This window comes from Merops nubicus, unplaced genomic scaffold (assembly GCF_000691845.1).
Source record: "Merops nubicus isolate BGI_N331 unplaced genomic scaffold, ASM69184v1 scaffold6349, whole genome shotgun sequence".
Lineage (NCBI taxonomy): Eukaryota > Metazoa > Chordata > Aves > Coraciiformes > Meropidae > Merops > Merops nubicus.
Window position 1 is genome coordinate 20,207 of NW_008632954.1, and position 16,475 is coordinate 36,681.

A 16,475-nucleotide genomic window follows, 5' to 3' on the forward strand; every position below is an offset into this window, starting at 1 on the left:
TTTTGTGATTTATTTTTTACATAAATTACTGAATCCCTCAATACAATACATGATGTTAAGAAGTGTTCTTCACAGCATGCTAAGAGGTGGCTGTGATTTTGCAAGGCAAAGCCAAGCCAGTTTAGAATTGACCACTTTGGAATGGTGTGAGCCATTTCCTCTCCTCTTTCCCATGACAGAACTGCACACCCAGAGAGCTGAAATTGTATTTTCAGAAGCTTCACAGGAAAATTAGTATTCAGATTTCTGAAATAATTGAGGCCTGCCAACACAAAATATATTTCAGGCTAAATTTAAATAGTATTTACCATGAAAAAAAAAAACATTAAGATTAAGGACCATGTTTTAATTTCAGACATATGATGTGTTTTATATAAATTGTCATCCTATTAGGGTTTGTTCTTACAAAATTTGTAAAGAAAAACATTAACCACTTCAGTGTTAACAGTTTAATTCAAGATACTGTCAGATCTGCTTTTAACTCCCCAGAGGAAATGCACGTTTAAGACAAGTCCTGTATCTTCAGCATTTAAAATCAAGTAATACTGTCATCAAGCTTTGTGAGGATCTCCTTTTATCTAAACTTGTGGTATGTAGAAAGGGGGGAAAAAAAGGGCAGAAAAGAAACAGTGACTGTTAATTAGTACTTGTGATTTGAGGGTGATATTTTGATGGGTTTTTCTTCCTCCAACAGGCTCAGAAAGCCATAAACTGTGGAGGAAGTGACAAGAGCACACTGACACACACAGAAATCATGAAAACCCTGATTCTTTGAAGTCACAGGAAGATAATCAGTTGACAGGCACAATTTGATCTCTGGGGTGACAGCTGCTTTTAAAAACTGCAGCAACAAAGTCAAGCTAAATTAAAAAGTGAAACAAATTTAGAGATGATTCAGGGATTCCAGCAACTTCAACTTTTGCTTCAGTCTTTAAATTTTAACCATAAAGATGATGGTACTTTCTGTGTTAAGGCAGTAACTAGTACTATTGGTGTGTTCAAAAATATTACACAGACTGATGATAACCCTCTGCAAAGAGGGAAACTACTGACACAATTATTGGCTTGTAGCTCTGCAAACCAATCACCAGCTGAATACTGAAGAGAAAGATTTACCACGGTCATCAGGATGGTTCCTAATTGCCAAGCCTGTCAGATTCACTTTTTAAAAATCACTTTGAAAGGGGTTTTGGAAGACAGTTTGGAAGCAGGGGCACATTGTTCTTCAGCTACTTTGACCTGCTCAGGATGGCACTGGGAAGTCTGCTGCTGCACAGCTTGCTGTAGGCTCCTGCACCACTTCCTTCAGCAGTTCTTCTGCTCAAGACTTTGACAACTTGCAGCACTTTAAATTCAAGGCTTGCTGATTAACTAAGGAGTCAATATTCAGCACATTAAACCCTCAACTACAGAGATACTTTTAAGTCAACTGCACAAATGCTCTAAGTCAGTACAGGCCAGTATTCCACCAACAGACACAGTCCCAAACTTCTCCATCTCCTGTGACTTTTGTGTCAGCAGAGATGGAAAGCTGGTCCAGCAAACAGAGGTTTTGTTGTTGTTATTTATGTGGAGGTTTTTTTGGTGTTTTATAAAACACATTTGCCAGGGGAGGCCTTGGTTATACATTTGGAGTAGCTCTGCTACCCAGTACACCAATGCAAGTGACTGAGTTTTCTCAAAAGAAGAGACAGAAACAAGTAGCTGGAGGATGACATGAGACACCATCTTCCACTGGCAGAACCAGGGTGATCCTGCAGGAGGTGTGCAGCTCTTCACATCAGAGGCTGTGACAGGCTCCTGCAGGACCTTAACTCTACATTTTTAAAAAGAGCTCAAAAATTACTATTATTTTAAAAAAAAAGATAATGTAATTCCAAAACCACCAAATCCACACTCAAAAGTCATATCTTAAAGAATTATTAGCAAAATAATAAAACAGAGTTCTCATTATGCCAAAATAGTGCCCCATGGATTATCAGTCTCCACACTGAATTATCAGGCAATAAGACTGAAAGGAAAAAACCAACCACTTTATGATAAAGGCTGAGAGCTCAGCTGTGGAAGTGACAACTCCCTACATGTGAACATGGAAAATCCAGTTTGCTTCAAAGGATCACCACACAGAAAGCACCTCAGAGCACAGTAATTCCTAATATCTCTCTTTTGCTGAGCATGACCCAAGAAAATAACATTGTAGGCTCATCCTCCACATGTTTTTTCCCCAAATAAACTGCTATGAACCTCTTCTAGATGGATCCCTGGTCTGCACTGGTGTTGTGGAAACAATCTGTATCTGAAGTAATTGGCATGTTTATTACGTAGGTCCCCAGTGTAACCGGGTTTCAATATGACTAATTCTTGGACAAATCTTCAAGATTTTTAGGTGAAAGCCAAAGGTGTAGAAGCCAAACTGACCTGCTATGCTTTCCACTCTCCCCTCACAAGAAATTGTGTATGATGCATAAACTAAAACTCTCCTGGATGTGAACCATTTGACTGATGGAAATGATAATGTATCAGTCAGCAACAAAATGTCCTGCCAAAAATCTTGTGGTGAAGAATTGTATCAAGAGTCTTAACCTGTGAAAACATTACCAAGTGTGAAGACTTTTTCAGTACAGGAAATAGAGTTGTCTTAAAGGATCACTGCATTAACTGACATCATGCAGTATTAAGAACAGCACTTCTGTAGTTATTTCTATAATAGAAAAATTATTACACTCAGAAGAAAATCAGTACTCAAGCACTCACCTTCTTCAGAAGAACCTTTCAGTCACTGCCTACTTCAGCAAAGAGAATTTATTTATGTAACTGCTATTGTAACAATCAAACTGTCCCAGTACCACATCATGCTTTCTACCAGCTTCATTTCTAATTGACTCACACAGCCCCAGTTCCCAGAACAACAATTAAGAGCAGTTCCAGGAATTGTAATTCCAAGTACAAGTGGAGACATACCAATAAGGTGCCCCTGAGATTTTTCAGTTCAAGCTGAACACTCAGGTTTATGTCTCATTAGCTGAACAAATTTAGGTACAATGTACCACCAAGAATTCTCCTGATCCAGCTCAAAGTGGTAAGTGTGCCAATCAGCTTTGTAGGCAGCAGTTTTTGGCAGAGCAGGACAGTTTCTTTTACCAACATAACCAATGAGTCAATGAATTATGAATTGAACAAAAAAAGGATGCAGGAGGTAACCTGTAGAGGATGTGGATAAACTGCATGTACAGAAAGACCAATTCTCTAGAAGAAGTAATGTTAGCTAAGGGATGTCCTGCAACCATCAAGAGCAGACTGCTGTAAGATATTTAAAAGCAAAAAGGCCTATAAATATCTTGCAACATGCTTCACATAATCTAAAAGAGAAATCAGAACAAAGAAATTGGAGTTCCAAAACCAATATGCTCTATATTTCATTACAAAATATGGTAACATGAGCATGAAAAACATTTTATGTGATGGATTTATCAACCACTCTTAGAAAATATTTCTATCTGAAGAAAATTACACATGACAAAGAGAAGACAGAAAAGAATAACCCTAAAGTTATAACAAAGCTACCAGTATAACAACATTTTGGGTATAAAGTCATGCCTTAAGAAGAGTTTTGATTTTGACTTGAGCCAATACTTCTGTGACTACCATTATGGTAAACTTCTGTGACTACCATTACAACCTGTAAAGTATCCACAGAGTTACTCTAGAATCCTTAAAAAAGACTAAAGAATCCTTAATACAATGGAATATACATGCCTTAGGTTTGGTTTGGTTTTTATTCTAACACCAAAAGATGTAGCTGAGCTAACAAAGAAGGGCAAAAACACTAAAAAAGGGCAAAAAAATCTGAAACTGTTTTTGTAAGATCTAAGTGAGTGTGTCTATGTGGTAAACTAAGTACAGCTATGGTCACCTGAACCTGAGCAACAACTGGAAAAATCTCCAGCTCCATTCCCCAGGTTAGGCCAGTGTTATTTTTCAGGAAATAATGTAAGACAGGATGCTTTTGTGTGTAAATACAGCAGCCCAAGACACAGTGTCTGATTGCTGGATGTTATAAAGGACAACTGCTGGTCACTCCTGCATATAAAATGAGCTACTTTAATTCACCTCACCACTTTTGGGGACTGCAGAAAGAATGGTTGGAAATAATGGCATGCTGTCATTCTTAATCATTTGACTAACAAATGACAGATCTGTAGAGACTTACAGCAGTCAGGTGGCAGTACCATCAAATTCTTGTTGACAATTTAACTTTCTCAATTTTAGCTTCCTTCAAGCTTGTTCAAAATGAGACCAAGCTACAGGACTAGAGAGCACCAAGAAAAGTGACTTTAGAGAAAACATGTTTGTGGAGAAAAGTGCCTGGGTGCTTAAGTACAAAAGCAAGTTAGAGCCTGCTGATGCCCAGGGAAATGACACGAATTTGTGTTTAAAACTCACTGCTCTTCTAGTTGGATGACTTCACAGGGATCTAGGAAAACAACATTAATCTTCTTGGAGTTTTAAACCCAACAGTTGTAAAAAGACAAAGATCCTGTTTGTTGTGGTTCTTTGTTTTGGTTTTTTTTCTGAAGTACAAAATACCAGATCCCCCACTCCACATTTGAATAGCATCAGTGCAAGAACTGCCCATCCTATGGGAAGCCCTTGTGCTACAGACATGCAGCACAGGACCCATTCTGGAACCTGCAGCCAGAAGTGGGTTTGGCAGCTCCCTGCAAGACCCAGGAGAACAACAGCTGCCTGAAAAGAAGGGCCTCACAAAACCTGTGCTGAACAAGAACCAGACACCCAGCTGGGGACTTTAAGGCTGCCCAGCTGAGATACAGGCATGGGTCCTGCCTGGGTTCTCATAAAGACAATGGAGAAGCCAACCCTCCTTTCAAAATCACATTTTATAAGTAGCCTATCCTAAGAGAACCCCAAAATGTTGAGAATACTTTTGATGCTCTTTTTTTTTTTTTAAATGGTGCTCAGATACTGAGTGTAAGGAGATGGTTTATGCAAATCAAGAACTTTGCATGGCCTCTGCTGTCTCTTCCTCTGTGAACACTTGTTCCTTGTCAGCTTATCTTTCAGTTATATTTTTACTGGCATATAATTCAAAACTGCAGCACGTACAGGGAAGAATGGATGTGACTCTCCCTGAAGTAACACACCAGTGGCATGAGGCAATACATGAAGAGCACCTACCAACAAAGCAGTAAAACCAACTTAGCTGACAGAGTACATTAAATAACCAAATTATCAAAACCTGTCTTTCTCTCAAATTACAAATATCCTTCTGTTCCCACAAGGGAAAAAAAAAGTAAAATCCTTCAGTAACAAAGTGCTTTTTCTCCCAGTTTTTGCTGGGGAATTTTCTTTTGTAGGAATTTTTATTGTGAGAAATTCTTGGTCACTTGTAAACTACAAAACCAAAGTTTGACTGTTTCTGATGAAACCCCTAAGTTTTACATGCTATCTTGAAAAAACAAACAAAAACCCACAACAAACAAACAACTGAAGTCTTTTGTTCCTAGTTTTACTTCCTGAAATTTAAGAAAAACTACAATAGCTTCAAAAGATTTTTTTTAAATCAGTTGGTCTTTTTGGAAGAAATTTCACTGCATATTCCCCTAGAAACTCCACGTTTGGCCCATGTTTTCCAATGAAAGCATTTCAAACTCTTTCTGTTAACACTGCAATCAGGTCATAGCATCTCTTTTAGCAATTTCAAAAGAGAAGCTCACTGATGAGTGTTTTAAAAGGCATCACCCTGATTTTAAAGCTTGGCTGTGCTGTGAGTTACCATTGTGCATGGCTGAACTGAACTATCTGCTCTGTTTTTCTGAGGTTGCATCCAACCCTGTCCAAGATGGTGCTGTTTGCTCTCTGTGACTTCAGCAAATGAGGGCAGCTTGGGATGACTTGAAAGCTTTCCTGTCCCTCCAAGGAATTTTCAAAGCTTGGCTGTGCTGTGAATTATCATTGTGCATGGGCAGCTTGGGATGACTTGGAAGCTTTCCTGTCCCTCCAAGGAATTTTAAATCACCAGACTTACAGAAGCTCTCCAAAACATCTCCCTTTAGCTCTCCAACTCCAGAGTGTGCAAAGGTTGGTCACACACTACGTCAGGAATGAGGCAATTTGAAGTCTGTTGAATTTTACAGGTTCTGCTATTATTTGCACTAGGAAAACAAACCTGAACTGCAGCTTGGCTATTTCTCCTGAACTTCTGCTTCATAGAATTTCTACTTTGCTCACATCCTGCCACCAGCACGCAGTGCAATAGTGAAGCTCAGCGTGCTCCAACTGCAGAGAGGTGGAGTAAAACCTGCCTCTTGCAGGCATGAAGACTACTAAGGGTTTACTTAAAAAAAAATAAATTAAAACTCTATCCTTCAGAGCTCATCTCTGTAGTAGAGTTGATAACATTATCTCAAAAGAAGTAAAATTCCTATAAAATGAAAAAGCCATTAGCTACCACAGATTTCTGTTATACTTTAGTAAGGGAAACTGGCAGGTCTCAGAAAAAAAATGGAGAATAAAAAGAGGATTTAAAACAAAAAGTTAAACTTGAATTCCAACACAGGGCTTCTGGTAAGGGAAAACACTATTTTCACACTGATTTTGGTATATACATTTAAGTTGCTCTGTGCATCTCTACATTCCAGTGTTTGCTGTTTCAGAGGAAAACAAAGAATGCATGGAAATAGCTGTGGAATTTAAAAGGAGCTACTTTGGTTTGGAATCAATTTGACTTTTGCTGCCTTCACTTTGAGTGTGGAGAAAAAGCCCATTTCTGCTTTTGGTTAGCATGGCATCTGTTACGGGCAGCTCCACTGACTTCACCACAAATATACTGATATAAAACTTGCCTAGAAACCAAAGCAAATCTGTAAAGTATTTATCCAAGCCCAGTGTGTGCCCACAAGGACAGCAAAACAACAGACAAAAGCCTTACAGAGAAACATCTGTTCAAGAAAAGCCCATAAGTGGCACCTCAACTGAGATGCAACAATCCATGAATAGGAGTTCTGCTACACAGACCTTTTTTTAACTTAAATACCTAACAAGTCCCTCATTTGTCAGTCAGTGGGCATGTTCTACAGCTCTTCTGAAGCCTCTAAACCTATGACTAAGCCACAGCAAACCCGAGAGGTTCTATGGTTCACTTCCAATGAAGCAAGAGGCTACAAATTAAGGCATTTCTGAAGTTCAGCTCACAAAGGACAGCCTCAAAGAACCTGAGTTTATCCCTCTGCAACCCAACTGTTCTGTATGTTTTAACTGCAGGACACAGGAGGTACTTGTGGTGTATTTGTCTGCTATTTTCTGACTCTCTAGATTGGTTGACACGAGTCTTTAGACTGGAACATGACAAGGAAAATGGAAACCAAAACCAACACTGAAGACAGCTGGCCCAGAGCATCCACCACCCTGAAGTCAGAAAGAAAGCTTACAGCATCTTCAATGGAATCTGCATCAGATATTTGCCTTGCAAAAGCTGTCATCCTTTACTGCCTCTATCCACCTCACACAGGAAGGTATGACTATGCACAGTATGTCTGTATTGCTGCTCATTTTTACCCTCCTTTGTGGAAAAATTTATCAGGCACATGTGGCTCCTTTTTATTATAAGTATCACTATTTCAACTACCTGAAAATAATTTATAGGGCAGTAGACCAGAAGCATAGATCTCATTCTTGAGCTTAGTAGACTCCTTTAAGTCTCACACAACCAACACCAAGTTAATGTCTGGCCAAGAGTCAAAACCATAAAGATTTGAAAGCCTCCAAGTTGAACATGTTGTCCCAACACTCACAGAAGGGTTTCACCATTGGTTTAAATCAGTTTTAAGTGCACTGGTGCTTCTCTTACTTACACCCCTGCACTTTCTGCTTCACCTCTTGCTTTCGTGGTAGCACAGCTATGACTCTGGAGATTATGGATTATTTTTAATCCAGCTGAGTGCATACACACACACAGCACAAGGGAAGAAGCACAGAAAGGCCTGAAGGGATGGCAGTTGGATTACTTCAAGCAACAGGTAGCATTTAAATTAAGTCAATCAAAGAAGCCTATCAGAACTCCATGAGGTTGGGAAGTGCAGAGAGAGGTAAGGTAACATTTGGAAGCAGAAGTAGGACCTCTGTGGTCTTTCTTAGACAGAGGGCACCTCATCTGCTCACTCTTACCACCTGCCCCTACATCAACCAACTTTCTCTTATCTTTCAAACATGATGTAACTCCTAAGTACTAAAAATTAGAGCTCATGCCCTGAAATACTTCTGCTTCTAATGACATTGTTGACCGTGCTTTAAAAAGTTCATTAAGTACTGAATTTGTTTCATAAAACATCTGGGTATGGGCTGGAAGGAAAGAGGAGATATGGAGAAGTCAGCTGAAGTACTTGTAATTGCTCCTTTCCAGTACTAATGATATGCTAAATAATCATTTAAGTGACCTTATGATGCAGAATTTAAAGAGGTTACTTGCTGACTTACACATTTAGAAAGCAATAATTCTTCACATTAATCAGGTCCAAGTTCTGCTTTTTGGCAGCAGTTCTTCCCTGACAAGCATTTTCATGTCAGTATTTACCCACACTAATTAGCTTATCAGCTTGAGCAACACTTATGAAACCTTTTTTTCCCCCCCCCCATCTTCTTACATTCCAGTTTTGTGAAGGAAACAAATACCATGAGGGTTTTTTTCAACGACATGAATTCACATAAATCTTAGTGAATTACTAAGGCAAATTCTTTCAATAGCTTCATAACATTAACCTTAAAAAAAGAGAATAGGAATGTGACAGCAGGATTTGTGCTGTCTCTTACAAACACAGGGTAAAACCCTCCCAGGAAAAGTCAGAGGCCTCCACTCAGCCAAAACTGCAAGGGGCTGCAAGCACCTGATGTGGTGAAACACATCCTCAAGAACTATGTGGACAAACATCAGCAGTCCTGATGTGGCACCAGCCCACCTCAATCCTGGCCAGAGAATACATGTTGGGCAAAAACCTAAAGACCTGAAAAAATAAACAATAATTGCTTAGAACTAAAAAAAGTTACTGATGTCTTTCTACAAGTTCTGTTCCCCTGACCCATTTCATCCTGTATGGTTGGAGTAGCTTCCAAAATAATTCACAAACCTCCTTTCATTTCCTTTCCTCCTAGTATTTGCTTATTATAAGAGCTGATTTTATTTATGTTTTCATAAAACAATCTTGTTTTGCACTAAGTATTTTGCATAAGAATTGTTAGTCATGGAGCATTTGGCAAATTTCTGCCAACTCAAATTAAACTTTAAATTTCTAATCCTATGATTTAGAAAGTATAAGCTTGAGTAGAGCCAGGATTTGCCCCAGCATTAGGGAAAGCCATTTAACCTATTTCCTGCATATAAGGTGGGAAGAAATTTCAAACACTGACATGATTTCAATCTCATTTTCAGAGTGAACACACACATTTTTAAAGTTCAAAAAACGTAAATGAGAGATCAGGATCTCAGATATTTTGCTCTAATTAAGTCATCTCTCTTCCTGACATTTTAGAAATTACTTTCACCCTATTCCTATCCACTGACAATCATTTTGCTAAGATTGTTTACTAATCCTTTTTCCATTTTCCTTCCCTCTGAACAATGTCAAGGTCCATTTTTCAAGCTTTTCCCCTTTATGATCCTTTTCTTTTTAGCCCATCCCTTTTAAACCACTCGATCCATAGATTAAAGCTTGAAAACAGTCCATGTTTTCTAACCCCTACTAGCCTACTCTAAGATAACCAAACCTACTTAGACATCATCATCATCTCATGTCTAACACACACTTCTAATGCACGGTGCCATGCTGCCTCTTCTCCAGGGAATACACTGCAGGATACCTAAAAAGTCTTCCTGAATTAATCTATAAAGTGCAACTCTGACCATCACCTCAGGATGAATCTGGACACTTGTCACAAACTGCTAACTCTCCATGTCACTGTCTCTAACAAACATAGAATCCTAGAATCCTTTAGGTTGGAAGAGACCTCCAAGATCATCCAGTCCAACCATTGAGCCATTAGGGCTCTAAAGTCCTCTGCTAAAACAGAATCAGAATCTGTCAGGGCTGGAAGGGACCCCAAGGATCCCCCAGTTCCAACCCCTCTGCCCTGAGCAGGGACACCTCCCACTAGATCAGGCTGCCCAGAGCCTCCTCCAGCCTGGCCTTAAAGACCCCCAGGGATGGGGCCTCAACCCCCTCCCTGGGCAACCCATCCCAGGCTCTCCCCACTCTCATGGTGAAGAACTTCTTCCTCACATCCAGCCTGAATCTGCCCAGTACAATGTCTACTACACACACTGTAGGGCTTCTGAGAAACATTACATTATGCAGCAGTACAACCCTTCCCAACCACCTTTCAAGAGTTTCCTACCTTGCCTAGTGGGCTCATTACATTACCCCAAAGATGCAATGCAAATGGTGATTTTGTTCTTCATGCCAATTAATTTCTGCCTTAAAGTGACACCATGCAAAGGGTCAGAGGCTTAATTTGGCCATCCCTAACACACATCATATCTTATTCAATTACTGCTTGTTCCTCCTGGATATCTTTATAATCACTTTCTCAGAAAAATTTCCCTTGTACATCAAAACATTTGAGAACGTCAGCAAAAACTGCTGCTGGGACTTTCCACAAAAAAAACACAAGTCAAGAACCTTCCTGCAAGTATTTATCAGTCATCTGGTAGTGGCCTAGAACACTGCTGCAACTGCTTGTGTTCATTTACAATGCAAACAGGCAGCCTGCATGTTCCATGACACAGGATTCCAGGTAAGTCTGTGTCCACCAGCATAAACCAGCCCGTTGAGATAAAGCTGCTTTTACAGGACTTAGAATAAAATGAAATATCACAACAATATCTTCAGAACTTGTATGACAAACTCCAGGACACACTTCCACATTTTTTTTTCCACTTTGCCTAGGAAGTTTTTCCTCAAACCCTGCTCAAAGAAACTTTTACAACAAACCAGAATGAAACAATAGTGTTCTTCAAGTAAACACATGCTCTCTGGTTCACTTCTCCTTATAATAATACACATCTAACAAAATACCTTGTTATACATAAATTTGGGTTTAAAAGGCCTTCCTCTCCATGAATCCAAAAGTAGAGGATAAAAAGGACTCTAGCAGCCTGAATTTAGACAAAAGCAAAGAAATTGTCTTCTCCTTCTGCAAGCAGGAGAGGAGAAGTTGTGTTTCCTATGAAGGAAATTGGAACAATTCTAAATATAGAAAGAGAAGCATTTCAAGTGCACAGGAATGAAGACCTCTCCCTTTATTCTCAGCTTCCTTTTCCCTTTTTAAGCAACTACACACAGAGAGAAATTATTTGAACTTAGAATCATAGAATCATGTTAGTTGGAAGAGACCTTTAAGATCATCAAGGCCAACCATTAACCCAGCACTGCCAGGTCACCACTAAACCATGTCTCCCAGCACCACATCTACACACCTTTTAAACAGCTCCAGGGATGCTGACTCCACCACTGCCCTGGGCAGCCTCTTCCAGTGCTTGAAAACCCTTTCAGTGAAGAAATTCTTCCTAATGCCCCATCTAAAGCTCCCCTGGCACAACCTGAGGCCATTTCCTCTTGTCCTATCCCTTGTTATTTGGGAAAAGAGATCGACCCCCACCTAGCTGCAAGGGTTGTCCAGAGGTAGATGTTCTCTCCTGAGCCTCCTCTTCTCCAAGCTGAACACCCCCAGCTCCCTCAGCTGCTCCTCACAAGATCTGTGCTCCAGACCACCCCCATGGCACTGTTTCTGACTGTGCCACAGATTATCTGTTCCAACACCAAAGTCTTCTGTGACTTTGCACTTTAGCAACTATCTATGAAAATCCTTTAGCTTCTCCTGCCCCTTTTTTAATATTTCAAAGATTTTTGGCAGCTATGCATTAGAACATAGGTAGTACAAACAAAAACTAACTATGAAAACTGGTTCTAGAAGGTCAGTCAAACTTTTAGCAGAAATATTTACAGTCTTGTTTTAACTTGTAATTTGTACATGTAGTTTTATTCCTGATATAGAGAAGTCTTGAACTGGGCATGCAATAGTCATGCAGAATTAGCCTGGCTAGATTAAAAAATAATCTGTTCACCATAAGTCTTATAGTGCTCATTTAAAAACCTGCCTACTACACTGGAAAATTTTTAAGGAGTTAAAAAAGGGAGTTTTTAGTGCACTAACTACTTCACACTGTCTCAGTAGGTGGACACCATGACTGCTTTTTAAGAAGACAGTAAGCCACTGACCAGAAGCTGTCTTACAGCAACTTAGAAGTGTCTGGTAAGCAACTCCTGAAAGGCAGCTGAGAAGGTCAAAGTTCCCAGCCCTGCCTTCTCTGCACCTACTTCCCCATAGGTCTTAAGGAGTTGAAAACAAGCAAAGTCTCTTAATAGATTGTTTTGCACAGCAGGAGTCTAATCTAAAAATATAAAAATCTTAATCCTCCTGCATTTTTATTGCATTCACTAACCACTGTTAATTATCTTAGTATCATATTTAATGACGAGTTCTCCATCCAAGGAATTCAAACTATATTTAACAGTTAAGATGGTCTCCCATCCCAGTGGGGAAGGGAACAAGTTCTTACAGGAAGGGAAGTTAAAATACAAAGCTGTAGAAAACTTTGCCAGGATTGGAACAGAAAATCTGTGGCACAGCCAGGAACAGACTTCCTAGCTCCCAGCCCTCTGCCTCAGCCATAATAAACTCCTTCCTGTACAGATACAGGCTCAGAGAGAAACCCCAGTGAACAGCCTAAAAATACTAAACCCCATGAAACTTATTGGATAAATAATAACACTCATGGCAAAGAAAATGCTGCCCTGCAAGGGTTTGTCTTCACTACACCAGATACTCGGGCTTTGAAAGCCCTGAAAGAAATGATGATGATGGTATTAACATTGAAGTTGTGTTTTCCCTCTAAAGCAAGGAAGAGCTTTTAGGAGTAGCATCAGTACCAAATGTGGTACACAAGACAAGTTCAAAATTCATTTCATCTTTGACTACAACTTCTGTTTGACTCCAGCACTGAAGACTAAGGTAACACCAGAGGAATGCTGGCCAAAGCAACTCCAAAGGTTTGGAAAGCCTCCTGATACTTGTTTTACACACTCAGAATGGACTTCTGAATTCAAGGGACCCCTGTGTCCTAATTGAGAACAAGTCTCCAGCTCTGTGGCATCTAGGGGTAGGAAGAAGCAGCTGTTGGTGGTTGAGTGCCCTATAGCTGCTCTACTAGCACACTGCTAGGGTTGTTAATGACTTCTTCTTAGGTTTGCCATGCAAATCTAAGATCACTCAAGGATGTCAAGAGTCCTAGTGTCTAAACTTGGGTATCTAAACTCATATAAGCAGAGTTAAATGGTAACTGATTGAAGGAGAGTACAAAATCTGTCCACTGCTGAAGGAAGAGATGATTCCAAGCATCTCACCAGCTCTTAGCTTAAGAGCTCACACTCACTCTGCCCTCAGTGACTCTTTGGAATCTGTAGGAAACCTGATGATGTGAATGCACAGTGTCTGCTCATCTAGCAGGAGCAAGAAATGAGAGGCCCTAACTCACTCCTGTCTCTGATGCAGAAAGACAAACAGATCTATATATGCATCTCTCTGCAGTGGCAGTGTTGTTTCCTTTGGAGAGAAGAAAAAAACAAGCTCAGCATTCAGGGCCCTCCCTGCAGCTGCTTCCTCCCCATCCCAAAGGAAAATTTGCCTGTGGTGAAGGAACATAAGCAAGGTCATTACCAGGTCAATTCTTCCTCCATAATAACTGATAAACTTTTTTTCTTTTTAAGCATTGGGGCTTACTGAAAGCTCTTCCAAATCTGACAGCACAGAGCCCAACATCTTGAAACATGATCCAATGACAGGAATGCATGAGATGAAGTTTCCTCTCCATTTGCACTGGAACCTGGCCAGAGGGGAGCTACTCTCAAATCCCACAGCTCACAGTGCACTGAGGCAGGTTCCTCAGCTTGGAGAAGCTCACATGTTAAAACATTGCTTGGTAACCATCACCCACATCTAATTTAAGAAAAGAGGTATGCAGTTCACCTTTGGCATTCACACTTTTACACTAAAATGAGCCTGACTGCCTGCTCAGTCAGATACCTCCTCACTGAAACATTACACAAAGTAAAAACCTGTCAGCTTGGGGTTTTCAAACTTTCTTCTGCAGGTGGAGAAACCCTGGAGCTGAAAGCTATTTCTGGAAGCATAAAAATATCACTTAGTCCTTTGAGCTGTGTAAGGTGCACATACTGCTCTGCACCAACAGGTCCAGGGGCAGGAGAAAGTCCCAAGGAGAACAGAAGCATATACCCAAGTCCCTAAAATAAAGCTCTGAGTAATGCCCTGATGGACACACTGAAAGCTGAGGAGGCACCTTCATGATTGCTCTGAAACATTTACCATGGCAAAATGGACAGTGCCCTTGGCCAGACCCCCCCACCCCCTCTCTGGGCATCCACACCTTCACACAAACAGAAAATTAACCACTGATGGCTAAGACCTACTCATTTCTAGTCACTTCTCTCTCTAAACATCAAATATCACTTGAGGTTTTCACAGGTAACATCAAATTTCTGAACTTGGGATTGTTGTTCTGGTAACTAAGCCTGCCCCACAGTTTTCCTGTGCAAACAAAGCTGGAGCAGGAAAACTGAGCTCAAGCCTCCCACGGCCTGATGCAAAATTCAGACTCTTGCAGGAAAACTCTCACTGTGCAAGGCTGCCAGGAATAGAAACAAAATTTAACCACATGACAAGTGCTTTTGTGAGGAAAGCCAGGTAAGGCAACTTTATGCTAAGGTACAAATTAAGTTGGACACACAAAGGCTCTGGCAAGCTCACATTTACATTTCTTGCTGACTTAGAAGTGGAAAATGCACTGTGCTTTATGGTTAAGTATTAATTTCAAAAATAGGGAAAAAGGTTTCTTGTGGCCATAGCCTATTGAAGTGGAACTGCTTGACTTCACCTCAAAATCCAGGTGAAAGAGTTTCACAGTAGAAATTTATCAAAAAAAAGAACCAACCTTGAAACAAAATAAGCCAGACCCATTTTTGCATGTTTCTGAATTTTGCCTGACATACCTCACATTAAGAAACCCTGCCAAAAGCTTGTGAAGTGCTGTTATTTACTCCCCTCTTTACAGCAGACCAGAAAGGTTTTGCCCAGAGCCTTGCTTAGGTGCAACTGATTAAAATCTAGTTCAAAAGAACCATGCCACCCAGCCAGATATGAGGAGATTTGTTATTCTAAGACTTAGAAATAGACTGGTTTTGATGCCAGAAGCGAGTCTATCCAAGCTGTTGTTAAATAAATGAGTCTGTCTAAACTGAGATTTATCTCACATCTACCCCTAAAGGCAATAAGAACTGCTTTTTTAATATTTACTTAACAATTTAATTAGTTACAACATGTTTTCATTTCATTAATCAGTGACTAATGGGAGTATTTTGTGCATGTGTGATAACTGCCCCCCTTTAAAGGATGAGAAACAATTGCATTGTGCAGTATTTCTTTCAGCAAATTAACTCTGTGCTCACATATTGATGAAAATGCTTTCTCTATCACCATTTTTAAAAACTTAAAGCTAAATTTTTTTGTACAAAAACTCATTTTTTAGAAATACAGCCTGGGACATGTTTTCTAATATGGAACAAGATAAAATTTCTCCTCCCGTTGCAACGCATCTTAGTCCTGGGAATACCCAAGAGCAACCCACAGGCTCATCTTCTTGTCTCTCCCTTTCAGTGATTATTTGGTGAAATTATTTAATTGCCTATCAGCAGTGCTTTGTACCTCCTAAGGTCTGTACTGGTGTATTGAGAGAGTGGAGATAGAACTACCCAGCTGATTTCTGGTGATTAATGTGTTATCTTATCACAAGCAAAGATATCTATCAAAAAAAATGTAATGAGTTCAATCCTATCCAAAAAAAATTCAAAATCCCACAATAACTGCTATCTTCAAAGCAAACCAGAAATTCCAAGGCAGGAGAATTATTCAGACACTGAAAAGTCTCCTCACAAGTGAAGAAAAAGCTTTCCCACTGAAGCTTGCAGGCTCAGCAACGCTGCCAAAGGACTTTTCAGGCAGCACGGAAGGAGTTAACAGGAGGCTGCAGCTGCAGCACTCTGCTGGTGACCGTTTGCACGCCTGCAAGGTACAGTCCCAGCAGACACATTATCAGATTAGGGGAAGGCAAACAAACTGAACTGAAACCATTCTTCAGCCCTCCCGACCTCTTCTTCCTGTGATGTCACGCTATGAGTTGCCCCAGCTCTCTCCTCAGCTCTCCAGAAGCAGCGGGGCTGGCGAGAGGACGCCGGGGCTGTGCTCTGCAGGAACCAACACGCTCTGGAATTTCAGTTCTGCCCTCGCAGGCAGCTGCTTCCAGCCCCGTGGGGAGGGAGAGCGAGCTCCAGCTC

The 16,475-nt window shown here is 40.4% G+C and overlaps 1 protein-coding gene across 1 annotated transcript in view; it reads right to left on the reverse strand.

Moving 5' to 3' along the window:
* The window catches only part of RB1 (retinoblastoma 1), a gene marked incomplete at its 5' end in the record, with an annotated part of 42,988 nt that overhangs the window by 8,913 nt on the left and 17,600 nt on the right, over positions 1-16,475 (reverse strand). The window lies entirely within an intron of this gene.